Here is a 14,875-nt window from a genome sequence, read left to right on the forward strand (position 1 = left end):
GCTATTGATCCAGTATGAGATAATAAATTTTATATACTCTATAAAATGGTGTGGACCAGAAAATGATTCCTACAGTCAAAGCATATAAGCAACTTTAGTATTTTAACATAATGCCCATCTTTTCATGTTTGTAAATTAGAACATCTAGTTCATAATCAAGGTTTTTTTAATTAACAAGTCACATGACCACAACATAGCAATTATCAAAGCTAAATTGAAGAAACAATTTTTAGAAACACAGGAAATGTTTATTTTTCTTCTTTTATTATATACTATGAAGGTAGACTATTTTAACTATTTTTACTACTACTAATAACAATTCAGATATTGTTTTCACATAGCCTAAAGTAACCTAAACTTAAAAAACAATAAAATATTTAATTTCATTAATATCTAAACCACAGGTATATAATTATCTTTGAATCTGTGACCACAGCTTATTTAATTTTTGAAGGAATATTTCCATCAAAATTGATTTTTTTACTCAGTTACAATTAGCAGCTTGAACTTCCCTCAACTGAAAAATAAGACAGTAGCTGCTAATGACATCAGTGCCTTGAATTTGTTCCTTGGCAGTCATTTGAATTATTTCCATATAGTTCAGGAACTAATGTTTCACCAAAAACAAAAAAAACAAAAAAAACAAATGGGATTTTTAGCCTTTGTCAGGTCTGTTATATTGTCCTTATATTACATGATTAAAAAGTAAGAATGGTTTTCAAAATGACAAATGATATCAGGGCATGACCAATTATTTGTCATCACACAAGATAAGCTGTGAGTATTCAATGTCTTCACTTGGGCTCTACTGGACCATATATAACCTCTTTGGGTTGTCTTATAGAGCACCTAAAAGCATTTCAGCCGTCTGGTTCAGGCAACCTATATGTCAAGCAGAAAAAATAAAACCACCGTTCTCAGGTTTGTGTTTCCCTGGAGGAAGAAAACAGTTTGATGCAATTTGTCAAAAGCCAGAGTGGTACTTTAATGGACAATTTACTTTAAATGGCTGTAGTTATTGCAGAACAAAGGCCCATAGCTCGAGATAAAAAATCCTTTCCAATTGGTTTTACTCAGATAGATTTAATTCCCTAAGATTAACTAAGGATATCTAACCTTTCATACTCCTCATCTATCTAAAAGCAATAAAAGTAATAGTAAAAACTTCTGAGTTTCTGGGGTTTCTTCATCTTTAATATGTGAAATGCAATCAATTCCCTAACTCTTGCATTCCATTCAGACATTTGAGATAAGAAGTGAATCAACAAAAATGATAACAACAATAACAACAACAATGAAAAACAAACTTCCAAAACTTGAAAGAGTTTATACTTCTTGGGGAGAAGTTTTTTAAAATTTTATTAATAAATTTATATAAGAGTATATATATATATAAGGTGTATATATATATATACACATTATATATATAATTACCAAATGTAATTATAATCCATTATAATGTAATTGCCAATAAAAAAACAAATTGAAAATTTTGACATATAAAATTTAAGAATATTTCTATTTTATCTTATGAGCAAATTTGTAAACTACTATAATGTGTTTCATCATGGTCATGACAGGGAATTTAATAAATATTGACTCAAATATGTATTTTGCTTCTTTATATTTTCCTGTCACTCTCTATGCCACATTAAGATTTGCAATATTTGAGATTTTACTGAAACAGTACCATTATGATTCTGATTATGTTTATCTCCTGCTCCACACTCCTTGGTTCAAAGATTAATCCCAAGCGGCAGAGGGCAAGAAGCTCTGAATGTGGCGAAGTGTGTTTGCCTGAAGCTGACCAGAGTCACATACCCTGTTTCCGCAGTGTGAACTGATGTTGGAAAAGTGGCCAGCTGCCCCACAGAGAGTGAGAACAAGAAATGGTTCAACACAAGGGTCTGACAGAACAATCTGAAGTTTCTATCTTTCTATGCATGTCTGTCCATGCATAATTAACCTTTCCTGAAAGCTCTCACAAGAAGAAAACTCCAGCAGACACAAATGAGCACTAGTGTGCTCAACCCCAGTCCCCATTAATTCGCTGTTGCCTGTAAGGACCTACTGAGAACGTGAGATTAAGTAGATTTAATAGGCTAATGTTATAGTTCACATCAATACAGTATATGTTATTTTCAAGTAAAATGAATGTACACTTTAATGCCTACATATAAAATGATAACTGGGGTGCCTGGGTGTCTCAGTCAGTTAAGTGTCTGACTTCGGATCAGGTCATGATCTCACAGTTTGTGGGTTCAAGCACTGCATCAGGCTCTATGCTGACAGCTAAGAGCCTGGAGCCTGCTTCGGATTTTGTGTCTCCCTCTCTCTCTGCCCCTCCCCTGCTCATGCTCTCTCTTTCAAAAATAAACATTAAAAACTTTTAATTAATTAATTAATTAATTAAAATAAAATGATAATCAGGGGCACCTGGGTGGCTAAGTCAGTTAAGCATCTGACTCTTGATTTTGGCTCAGGTCATGATCTCACAGTTTGTGGGTTCCAGCCCCGCGTCAGGCTCTGTACTGACAGCTTGGAGCCTGGAGCCTGCTTCCGATTCTGTGTCTCCCTCTCTCTCTACCCCTCCCCTGCTTGTGCTCTATCTCTGTCTCAAAAATAAATAAACATCAAAAAAAATTTAAGTAGAAAGTATATAATAGACTTCAATAATCACATATTGCTTCCCTCATTTTCTGTAAAACCAAATGTGAAAACTTTTGTACTAGAATCCTTGTTAAGTTATAATTATTGATAAGTGTTATTTCAATGTATTTACTTTTTCCTGACATTATTCTTCAGATATAAAGGAATAATGAATTTTTAACAAAGGCCCTCTTTTATGTTCTAAGTCAGTTTCACATGACTCACATGACTTCACATGATTCTATGGGTATGAAGTGAAAAACATCAGATTGATCCTGGCCTCTGATTCCATGATTCCACTCACCCTCTGAAGGTAAGACATTGTGATTCTCGTGCTCTGTGGTTGTTACTTAATGCGTGAACATGTTTATATATCTGACTCCGCATCACAGTCTTTATAAAAACTGAAGATATACTAGGACGCCTTGGTGGCTCAGTCAGTAAGTGTACAACTCTTGATTTCGGCTCAGGTCATGATCTTATAGCTCATGAATTTGAGCCCTGCGTCAGGGCCCTGCTTGTACATGCATGTGCGCTCTCTCTCTCTCTCTCTCTCTCTCTCAAAATAAATAAATAAAACCTAAAAAAAAACCTGAAGATGTATTTAGAAGAGAGGCCTCACTTCATTTTGGTGGGGTCCCACAGCGAGGACCATATGAAACCAGAAGTGAAGACATTGAGTTTCTATAAAAAGATGATGATGTCGAAGTAAAATGTCCCACGTGTTGAAATGCTGTCTTCACCTGACCCTAAAAGGATCATAAATGACCACAATGGTGACTTTAAATGTAACATCACTCAGTCAGTGCACCGAACTTAATCCTATGAGAAATGTACAGGTTGAACAGTAGAGCCAGCAGGGTAAAAAGTGTTCACCTGTATTCTTTCATATCACATCATTACAAAATGCCTAACAATGTCTGGGTCAACTCATGCAGACATCTTCTACTGCAGCTCTTTCTACCTCTTTTTTTCCCAGTGTTATTGAGGTATGATTGACAAATAAAAATTGTATATATTTAAAGAGTACAACGTGATGGTTTGATACAGGTTTACATTGTAAGATGATTATGACAACCCAGTTATTTCATACATCCATCACTTTACATAGTTACTTTTTGTTTTTTTGGTGTGGTGAGAACACTTAAGATCTACTCTTTTAGCAAATTTCCAGAATACAATACAGTATTATACCTTCTCAAAACTCTACTAAGGGCAGTGTCTTGGCCCTAAAGAAATTTAGTGACCTAGCCCTCATTTGACTTTGTTTTCAGTTACTCCTTTCAAATGCAGCTTCTAGACTCAAGATCAAAATAAATTTACAAGGTCGTAAATTTACTTATGTTCTATCTAATTACCAGAGTGATACAATATGCTTTTCAAACAGCAATTTTGACCATGCCCATTAGACCCACTACACATACATACATTTCTGGAGGAGGAAATTAAACTAAGTCTATGAGTGTGGAGGATTAATTCATTTGGCAAAACTATTTTACAACACAGCTATTATGCAGATGCTTTCAATTTGTGACCTCCTATTGTTTATTCAGCCACGGACTTCTCTTATGGTATATAGTCACCAACACTTAGCAAATTAGCATTCATTGCTAAGTTCCAGGCACTATGCTGTTCTGGGAACACGGCAATGAGTAAAAGAAGACATCGTGAAGCTTACAATATATTGAAGGAAATACAAGATTAAAAAGACCGTAATACCCAAAACAAATGGTTTTGAGACTATACATTCAGAGTGCTCTGAAAAGATATGTAGGAAAGAGCAGGAAGATGTATTATGTAGCATCTATGTCCTATCACCTTGCTACTCTAAGTACACACACACACACACACACACACACACACACACACACACACACACCATGGACCAATAGTTTTGGCATCACCAGTAAACTTTTAGGAATTCAGAATCCCAGTCCCTACCCCAGACCTTCTGACCCAGAAACTGGACTTTGCAATATCTCCAAGGGATTCATATGCACATTAAAAGGGTTTGAGAAACACTGGTCTAAAAGCAACTGAAATCCACAAGAAAAAAAAAAAACAGTATGTAAAAGGAATCAAATGTATTAAATTCAAAATAGCATTTGGCAATTCCTGGATTATCATTTCTAAATAAGAAAACCTTAGGGGAGCCCGGGAGGCTCAGTCAGTTAACCATCCGACTCTTGGTTTCAGTTCAGGTCATAATCTCACAGGTCATGGGTCTGAACACCACACAGGGCTCAGCACGGGGCCTGCTTGGGAATTCTCTCTCCTCTCTCTCCCTCTCCCCCACTCATACCAGGAACTTTCCACATAGTCATATCCCTATAATCTCATTTAACCTTCAGTTCAGATGAGGAAAGTAATGTTCCTCAATAGGTAGTAAATTCAATAGGTAATACTTGGTTTCAAAACCAGGTCTGCCGAACTTCCTAATTTAGACTGACAATATTCTTTCCAACATTCCTAATTTTCATACAGCATGAGAAATAAGTCTATTCTGGTATACAAGTTTATTATTTCTGCCTATTTTATTTATATACAGGTTAAAATGTTACTTAATAGAAAGTAATTTTTAGAAAAATCTCAACACTCAGATTCACCAAACTCATATTTCAGAAAGTATTTAATATTAACTTATTTATGTAGTTAACTTTATGTTCTATATCTCACAATGATTAAATTTTTAAATATTTATTATTTCAGATATTCTGAGCTTAGAATAGTGCATTTTATTTTCAATTGCGTATCAGATAATTGATTAGGTATCTCAAAGCTAAAAATAGAAAAAAAAATCAGAAAATTATCCTGCTAATTCAGCTGCATTTTGTCATTCTTTAGATGGTGTTTATCCCCAAATATAAAGGCATATTAAAATCACATGTAACGCAATCTAGGATGGGACACAATCTAGGATGTAACGCAATCTAGGATGGGACACAAGCATTCATTCCTTTTAACTGGTATATTTTTTGAAATCACTTTAATTTATGACCACCTGAACAACAACGCATTTTCCAAATAGGATGTCTCTAAATCATTTTCATTGACATTGATTAAATCAAGAACAGCAGCCACAAAACCTCTGCAAATTATCTGAAACCCTGTTTTAGTCCTGCTTTCCAGCCAAATAAATGACAAAGTGAGATTCCTAGTCAAGAGCACTACAATATTGTAAGAAACGAAATTGCTGTTAAAACTGAAGCTAAAAGGCCTTTAAACAGAAAAATTGGGGTCAGGCCCTTTAGCATGTACCAGATATATCCAGAATCAATTTAATATGTTCTGTGGTCTGAGTGTAAAAAACAATTGATATCTGATCAATGATCGTGTTGAGTGCACCAGGGTTTTCGGGCATTCACAACAGCAAATCGATATATAATAAAGTTTTCGACTTACCGGGCATAATAAATGGCAACAAACATAATGAAAACCATATGGTAGTAGTTAAAGAATTTGAGCAGAACATGAAATTCATAATAAAGGAATCAAATGGTACATTTAATGTCAGTGCTAACTCTATTTCTCTGCCGATAATGGCTATAAATTTGTGTGGCACGGTTGAGTGACTCATTTAATTCTATCAAATGATTTTCTGTGTAGTAACAGGGCATTTTTCTTTACAGCTTAATTTTTTGGAATTGTCATATTATCTGTGATGCGCAGGACATGTCAGAACTTACAAGATTAAAAACCATCATTAACAGTGGCACCACATCTAGGTCATAGGTATCCTTCACATATATGAGCAACTCGGACTTGGAAAGAGTATATCCGAGCTTTGTGAAGTAACTTGCATGCCTATTTGAAATTTGAAATACATTGTGTTACACCAGATGCTACCATGTTTTTAAGCATGAAATTTATTTTACAGATCTTTATGTCATAAAAGTAATATATAGAGAAAATTGGGGAGAAAAAAATAATACCTAAGGAGAAAAGGGAACCATTCTTAAAATGTTCAACCAGCACTGTTACAGTATTTCTCCCCTTTTCAATACATTAAGTATCTTTTTTCTAAAGCAATATCTTCGCTTGGAGGAAAATAGTCAAATGTACAGTAAAGCTTTAAGTAAATAAATATAACCACTTTTCCATTTCTTTTTTTTCCATTTCCTCTCAGATTTCTTCTTAAAAAATAACAATTTATAAGTTTCCTCATAAACCTTTTTTTCCCACCAGCTCAAGATTTGTGTTAGTTATAATTTATCGTTGTCATCATGGCCACATTTATAACATTAAGTAATTTATTTAGACCTGCTTCACCAGCTTTAAGCTAGATACATTGGAGGATCTAGAAAACTTGAGTACCTACTTTTTTTTACTTCATCCTTCAGTTTTCTGTCAGTTTTAATATTAATTTTGGTTCTGTAACTGTAACATTTCTATAGTTGTGTCTATAGGAAAGCTCCACAATTTTAAAGCTGATAAAATAGCCATTATAATACTCTGCTAATTATGTACTATAGAAGCAAACATTGTGACTGGGAAATTCAGTTGTGTTTCACTTACCCCTAAGCTCTTCCTACTCAAAGGCAAGTGCTTCAGGCATCAAGGTCCAGTGAATTCACTTTGAATCACTGTTGACTCTATTTCTTTCATATTGTACTTAGCTATTCTTCATTGTTGTATCTATGTTCTGCTCTTTTTGACTGTGAACAGAATTATAGATCCAAATTCAGTTTCCCTGAAACATTGCATTTTCCAGTCCAGTGCTGTTGATACATAATCTGAAGTCATTCTCAGATTCATTTATTTGGTTGTGTTTTTTTTTCTGCATAAGCTTAAATCACTTTAGATCTAGAGTTCTGAAATCTCATGAGATATATGAAGTCTTTTATAATATGAAGTCTTTTATATGAAGTCTTTTATAATCATGTTTCGACAGACAATAGATCTTCCAACACTAAGTATTTGAGTATTTGTTCATTTCCTTTTCTGAATTACCTTGTGTTCATTTTTAAACTCCAAAATGTTTATTTAAAATAAAGTCTTCATTATATATGTCTGTCTTCTCGGGAATGTGACCATAGCACCCTGCATGGACTTTTATTACTGAATTTATTTTATTTTTTGCAAAATTATCTATTAGGTCTCCCCACTTGACTATGAACTCTGTTGAAAAAGGAATGGATGCCTTATTCATTTTTGTATTCTCAAATAACCTGAAGTAGAATAGGTAATCAATAATCATTTGTTGAACTAAACTGAAGTTAACATATGTTATAAAAGTTAAAGTTTGAAAGAGAATAAATTGAACTATCACTTAAAGATGATGCCTACTATTTACATTAAGGGACATATTTTTCCTTAGGTAGCACAATAGATATTCTTTTAACTGATCTCTACAAACTCCTTAAATTCCCAAGTGGCAACTGGTCATAGTGACACCCCGCACTCTTCCGGCTGGCACAGCTATTCTCTGGGGCTCCAAGGTACGTTTAGTGCCTTCAGTTGAAAATGCTTTCATAAAGTTGCTGGTATAGGTATGGTTGGTTCTATAAGATTTCAATGTATTGCCTGTAGGATATAGGCACAATTTTAGAGATCGTGATGAGATCTATTCTCTTAACTGGTCATTATTTAGTTTGATTAAGGCCATTCACTGAGAGGTCTTTGTGATTAACTCGGGTTTTGCTGAATAAATGGATGGTACAAGTTGAAACTTTCTCTATTCTACCATTTGGCAGTGTCAAAGAATGAGTAGGGAAAAGCAGAAATGAATCTTTGCATACCATACATCCAGAAAGAGAAAGGAGACTACTGTAGGGTTTTCACTTATATTTTGGAAGTATCTTTCAAGTAGTTTGTGGAATGATAACTGTCAGAAAATAAATCATGAAGCTGGGAGACAGAGGGCTATGTTTAAAAGCCCATCAAAAGATGGTGATAACAATGGGTATAAAGTTTAAGTTAAATATAAGTGAATCAACTCTAGAGATCTGCTGCACAACATTATATGTATGTTATATGTCAACAATAATATATTATATATTTCAATATTTGCTAAGAGGGTAGATCTCACGTTAAGTATTCTTTACCGTAATAAAATAAAATTTTAAAAGGTGCAGGTATGGAGGTGGGGATGGCATGTTAAAGGTTACAGAAAGAGAAGCATCTGTGATATCTACTGGATTTCTACCAATCTACTTTTAATCATTTTACCTCTGGGCAAGGTATCTGATAGTAGAGCTGTTCACAGAATAAGAGAAGTAGTTTAGGGATAAGTACATGTTCATATAACTCTATCACATGATATCTTAAAACTAGAATTAAGAGAGATAAGAAGTATTAAAAATCTTTCTGTCTTTGGGAAATCTGTGACATGGGCATTATATTCTTAACATGTTTTCCAGAAACAAACAAAAAAAATCATTTTGAGAAGCCAAGGAAACCGATTCTCTCCATTTAATTTTGACCCAGAGGAAGAAATGCTTAATTAAGAAGATAGATGGGAAGTTGCATTCAGAAAATGTGATCAAATGATCTGAAAGCATTCATAATCACCACAGTTAAAAGCAACAACCTGATCAAAACAAAGACAAAAACATCAAAACAAAAACAGAGCACATTCTTTGGAAAGTATAGAGCTACTTCTTTCCCTATCATCCCCAAGCTAATTCCTATTCATGATTTTGATCCCTAAACCCTAAGACTGTTTTGTGCCCACTCCAAATGCATCCAATATACTTTACACCTACCATCATTACACTATTTATCAGCTCAATGTTTTCTATCTCCTCCAGAGATCCTGTAAGCATCTTATTCACAATTATGCAATCAGCAACCCCTCCAGTCACCTAGTAGGCATTCAATACATATTTGTTGATTTAATCAACAAAGGTAGGAATGATTTCATGGCCTTTGTTTCTGAAAAGGACGGTTACTAATAATAGATTAGATGTTTTTAAAAAACAAAATTCCACCACTAAAATATTGAGTGATTCTGATAAGTCTATCTGATTGGCAGATTAATAAAGAATAAAGATTAATAGGGGTGCCTGGGTCTCTCAGTCAGTTAAGTGTCCAACTTTGGCTCAGGTCATGATGTCACAGTTTGTGAGCTCAAGCCCCACATTGGGCTCTGTGCTGACAACTCAGAGCCTTGAGCCTGTTTCAGAATCTGTGTCTCCTTCTTTCTCTGTTCCTCCCCTATTCACCTTCTGTCTCTGTCTGTCTCTCAAAAAATAAAAATTAAAAAAAATATATATATATATAAAGATTAATAAAGAAAAAGGAGAAAATATACACAACCAAGAATTATTAGAGGTTATTGGCAAGGAATGACTAACACAGTGCAAGAAAATCTAAAATCCATAAAGAATTTAAATTTGCCAAGATTGCTAAGAACAATAAAAAGTCTCTTTTGTCAGGTGCAATAGAAAAAAAAATAGAAAGGCATTGTGGTAGGTTCTGTGGAGATATCCACATAAACAGTGCAATCTCTAATCTCAAGATTGTAATCTATTGGGAAGAATGTTCCCTTTAGGGGAAGAATATACGATATAAAAAATTATATCTGTGAAATCATTCTATGGACAATCTATTCCACAGAAATACAAAGAAGAGAAGTATTATTTGCAGCTGAAAGAGCTGAGAAAAGTTCTAAGAGGTGAGCTAAGTGATGGGGGAATGAGTGATTTAACAAATAAATACTTAAACAAAAAGAGACAATCTGCCTTCCATCAAAGCATTGGAAAAGAAGGAAAACACATTTCAATCTATTTTTCTCATGTATACTTTTCTTAATTTGGGCAAAAAGGGAAAACAAAGAGGAGATTGAACACAAATGAACTAAGGATAAAAATCTTTTCCCTTTAAAGCTTCAACGTTAAAACCCTGCTCCATAAAATGCTTCCCCACAGGGAATATTTTCATATAGGTCCAGTTTAAAGGTGAAAAATTTAACAGCTTGAAATTAATAAAAGCATCCTCAACTCTAAACTATTAGATGAAGGAGACAAACTAAGAATACATGATGAAGTAAATGACCTAGCCTCAGTAGGACTAGCAGGGCTTACTGTAGCACTCTCTGCCTCTGAGATTTGGGGCATTTTTTGCCCTTGGATACATGGACACACTTTTACTCCAAAGATGAGAACCTTTGACTCTCTGTCAGGTTTGCCAGGGCTTTTATTTTCCCTCAACTTCAAACGAGAAGTTTATTCTTAGCAATGAATGCCTCTATTTTCACTCTTTCAAGAGCCAATGCAAGGTCAAGATGCAAGTCAATGGTGTAATATAATTCCACCTTGCTTTGTATAGAAAGTATAAAATATTTTTAAAATAGTATTCATATTTTTTAGAATATATGATATCTATGTTCAATTCCAGAAGGGAGAAAAACACCCAAAACATAGTGCTGCTCCTATATTTTTAGACATTCCCATCATTAAAATAATGATGAAATTTTAAAAATGCACATGCTTTACCTAAAATTAAATTTCTTCCATAAACCAAAATGCGCCAATTAAATGGTTTTTCTCTTACCTTTTGCAAAATCAAGAGGTTAACACAGGGAAATGAAAGTGAAGATTTCAATTATCAGGTACAATTTATATTAAAAAACAGAATAATAAATGTATTTTTAAATGATTTTAAGAATTATTATAATACATAATACTAAAAGGATATTAATGAGATCATGTGGCCATTTCCTTAATTTTATTATAGTTTAATTGCAAAGAGCACTATGGCAATATGAATAAAACATGCTAACAACAAAAAACAAAAAACAGAAGGAAATGTCCCTTTCTTTATCCAGGCCTCTGCACCTGGAGTCTTCTGTCACTGGAATGTTTTTTCTTTTTTCATCTTCCTTCTTCTGACCACTGCAGGACAGCTTCTTCTCATCTTTTCTCTTTAATGTTAATTCCTTTTTTTTTTTAAGTTTATTTATTTATTATTTGAGAGAGCAAGAGAGTGTGCATGCATGCATGCACAAGTGGGGTAGGGACAGAGAGAGAGGGAGAGATTCCAAGCAGGCTCCATGCTGTCAGCTGGCAGCCTAATGCGGGGCATGACCTGAGCCAAAAATCAGGAGTTGGACAACAAACTGATGGAGCCACTCTGGTGCCTCTAATGTTAAATTCTAAAGAATCTTCCTGATTACCCTATATCCCATCCTCTATTATTTCCTACCGTAAGACTTTTTAGCAAATAACACAAATTAAAATTATTTTGCTTTTTGAGGGGGGGAGAGAGAGGGAGAGAGAGAGAGAGAGAGAGAGAGAGAGAGAGAAAGGGAGAAAGGGAGAAAGGAAGAGAGAAAGGAAGGAAAGGCATCCAAATCAGAGAAGTAAAACTGACTCTGTCAATGATCTGATGTTATACATAGAAAATACTAAGGACTGCAAACAAACAAACAAAACCCAAAAACAACAATCTGCCAGAATAAATGAATTCAGTAACCTGCAAAGTACAAAATCAATATCCAAAAATCAGTTTTATTTCTGTATTTCTGTACACTAATAACAAACTATCAGAAAGAAAAATCAGAAAGCAATCCCATTGATAATAATAACAAAAACAATTAAACACATAGGAAAAAATTTAACCAAGGAGGTAAAAGATCTGCCCACTGAAAACAATAAGACATTGATGAAAGAAATTGAAGAAGACATAAATAAATGGAAAGATAGTTTGTGCTCATGAATTGAAAGAATTAATATTTTTAAATGTCCATACTACTCAAATTGATAAATGGATTAACACAATCTCTATCAGAATTTCATTGGCATGCATATGATGGTGGTAAATCTGTTACCAAATTGGTGATTTTAGGGAGTTTGCAATCTTAAAGTGTTCCCCATGTTTGCAGGCACATGATAAGAATAGCAATGTTCAAATACAATATCCAAAATTTACCCTAGTGATATTCTATGTTCATAATACTACTGTATATTTATGCCAACTAAAAAAAAGAAATATAGTAAAGTAAATCACATCATACAAAACAATTACGTTAACACTCAAAAAAGTAAGTCTACAAATTAAGCTGAAATGAGTCATAGGTAATAAAGTAGAAGTCATGGACATAAATCTACAAGAGAGCTAAGCAGTACAACAGCAATGGTCTTTTTCTTCTGACTTAAAAAAATTCAAGCCCTGTGTCATTACCAGCAATAATCCCCGAGTAGCAGCTGGCACCTGGACACCGTGACAGTACACAGCAGTGTCTGAGAGGAAAGGCCATAATGTCAAATGATCTGGATATGAAAACTGAATCTTCCACCAATTGCAGATCCAAACTCTCCGTGCCTCAATTTCCTTGTCTGCTAAAATGGGGATTGTCATAATAGCTCCTTTATTTCCTTATGAAGATTCAATGAATTAATTTCAATTCAATTCAATTCAATGTACAGTGTGAAAAAGCAATATCGTGCATATAGTTTACCCTCCAAAGAGTAGACAATATTTTTATCAGAAAAGATTAAAAACACAGGCAGGCAGGAGGTATGCGGAAGGGGTAGTAACAACCATTTTATCATGGAAACAGAAAAGAGCTCCAACACAAAGACTCAATTAAATTCACTCTTCATTGAACTGCTGGCATGTATAGAAAAATGTGGAAGAGAAAATGTATAAAATATGACATTCCTCAGGGAATACAAAGATAAAGCATTTACATAACCACCCAGCATACATGGAATAATTGTAAGAGATGTATAAACAAGAGTTGATGCAGTAACTTGATTACTCTCATTAGTAAACCTTTGTAAGGAAAGACACATTTAAGGTAGAATTTGAAGGATAAATAGGATGTTCACAAGTAGATGAGAGGGAGGGAAGTCTGGGAAATACAATGACAGGGACACAAATCTGTAGGGAAGACATGTATTTTATGTCAATAGTAAATAATTCAGACTAGTGGTGTCATATGAAATATGGTAATATTAGAAATGGCAAATGAGCTCCCCAAATAATATAAGGAGATTCAATGAGTTTGTCAATAATTCTATAACTATATAAAATAGTAAGTAAACAAGGAACCCATTTTTAAATAGTAGCATATTTGCTCATAATCAAGTAAAAATACTTACTATCCAACACTCTTTGTTTTTTTCTGATTTGTGGAAAAAAATAATAATCATTATTATAATAAAATTACAAAATTAATAGATAGTTCTCTAAGTAGAATCCATTATGTTTATATGTATTTATATTTAGCAAAGCAGCAAAATTAAAGGACAAAAATAAGTTGTAGGACTCAAGATGTAATAATACAAGGATAACATCTTCTTAGACTCATTGGTTTCTGTCATTTACTGACAAAGCGAAAGAAAGTAAAGAAACAAAAGGTAAATATTAGGTGTAATGAATGAAAATAAATAGGACAATTGTTCATTTTTTAAAGAACTTCCCCCTTTCCTTTATAAATGCATGCTGGAGATAAAACAGAAAGCTGCTATTTCTGGCAATAGGGTGTAACTGTTAAGACAAATCTACATATCTTTAGGTTTCCCTTGCATAGCAGTTATTGTTAATTTTCTTGTTAATTCTCTGACTTTGAAGGTTTCATCATTTCAAGTAAGAAAAAAACTTACAAGACCGTAAGCAAAGAGGATATGAAAAAGAGTGTAAGAGAAGATGTACAAATTTCTTTCCTCCTTAAAGAAAGCCTTCATCCTCTCTCTTGGTGTCTACTTAGGTTTAAGAGACACCACAAGAAGATAATTATTGAGTTTTATGAGAATTCCTGTTTTCCATGTGTTTGCTATAACATCTTCATTTTGCACATGTCTAAAATGCCACACTTTGTATTATGTACTTCTACTAAAAGTGATAAAAAGGAAATGGTAGTCTTTATTTAGATCTACACTTCAGATCTCCAAGTGTTCCTGGTAAACCCAGACCCTCTGTACTGGCCCTGCCTGACACCCTCCTCACCAAGACTTATGGCAGTCCCCTGAATCACCCAGCAGGGATACCACCTAACTCTCTCTTTAAAATAAGTAGGAGTCCCACAGAGCCCTATCTATAAGGGAAGACCTACTCCTCCAGAGTTGCCTACTCTAATGTCACCCTTCCGTTGTCTGTGGCTTCACTCCAACAGGATCACCATTCCTCCACATCAAAACACTTTGAGCCTCACCTCTGACAACTGCCCGAAAAATCAGTTCCAAGACAAAAGATACAATTGGAATTGGCCTTCCCTTAGATGATCAGCAAGGCTAATCCTGATCTTTTTTTTACTTTAGATACTACCAGAAGTACAAATCTC

The sequence above is a fragment of the Puma concolor genome, chromosome C1, assembly GCF_028749965.1.
Source record: "Puma concolor isolate L17-30 chromosome C1, mPumCon1.1.hap2, whole genome shotgun sequence".
NCBI classification, from domain to species: Eukaryota; Metazoa; Chordata; class Mammalia; order Carnivora; family Felidae; genus Puma; species Puma concolor.